Here is a 1,247-nt window from a genome sequence, read left to right as displayed (position 1 = left end):
ATTCACTGGTCAAAACATACAGGGAGACCTGCAGAAGGGTTGATATTTTGATGCCATACTGCTGTAGCCCATCAAAACCACCCAGTACCAAACAGGTCAATGGGTGCGCTCCACACAATGAACTGCTTACCAGCTGCCAACACTAACCACAATCTCTTCACTATTAAGAAAAATACACTAATTGTTCAAAAAGACACTTTCCCTTTAGTGGGAGAACAACCGCTGCTGAAGGTATTCAAGTAACATAACACAGAATCCAGGACTAATATGAGCACAGTGGTACACAGATGTAACACAAGCCCCACAGAAATACTTGGGAGCCACACAGAGGCATAGCTCCAAGGGGGAGCACAAGCACCGGGCGCACGCCCTGTGGGGATGTGGGGGGGGGGGCATTCCGGGGCGGGGGCGGAGGACGCACCGGTGCACTGGGCACTTTCCCCCCCTTGCTACGCCTCTGGAGTCACACAACAGTACTGTTCTCCTGCATCTCAGAAGTGTTTGTGGAGAACTGCCTAGTGGATTGTTTTGAAATACTAAAAAGTTGCTATTTTTTTTAATGCTGTGGCAAAAGACAGGCAAGTGGGGCCATCAAATGTGTATTTTTGTAAGGTTGCGATTCAACCTTGAGGTGGCTCCTGCTGTAGTTTCTGGCAGGGCGCCCGGAATAGTTATCAGTTGATGCCTTCTTGCCTATGTGTGAAACAATATTTATTGTTTCCTTGTTCTTAGCGGAACTTCTCTGAAGCCCGTAAAAGCGGCTGCTTGAGTGGGGGGGAGCTAGTTCCTGCATTGCCTGTTACTGACTTAGAATGCCAGCTCAATAAAGAACTTAATACAGTTGCTTTTGACTGGACTTTACTGGTTCGTTACAATTTTCAAGTCACGAGTACTAAGTAGAACATATAGTTTTCTTTAAATTACAGTAGAGTGCTTTTTCTTAATCGCACATCATGTACCTGTGGCTTCAACTGCAGACTTCAGAGCAGCTAGAATAAAAAAAAGGTTCTACATTAAGAAATCAAAGAGAAGAATTCAGAACACAGTGATGCTTTCCCCCACACTATGCGGCTTGGTTTCATTCCTTGGCTACCTGGCTGAGCTACACTGTTCTCTGAACAACAAAAGAAGTCACGATAAGGCAAACTCTTCTGTCTCTGTGGCACACTGCAATTATTGGAAAAGGGAGTAAATCTTTAAGGGATTAATGTGTTGTTTAGCTTAATGCAAACAGGATTCTGCCTTGG

The sequence above is a fragment of the Sphaerodactylus townsendi genome, linkage group LG13, assembly GCF_021028975.2.
Source record: "Sphaerodactylus townsendi isolate TG3544 linkage group LG13, MPM_Stown_v2.3, whole genome shotgun sequence".
NCBI classification, from domain to species: domain Eukaryota; kingdom Metazoa; phylum Chordata; class Lepidosauria; order Squamata; family Sphaerodactylidae; genus Sphaerodactylus; species Sphaerodactylus townsendi.
Note: the sequence above shows the minus strand (reverse complement) of the source record.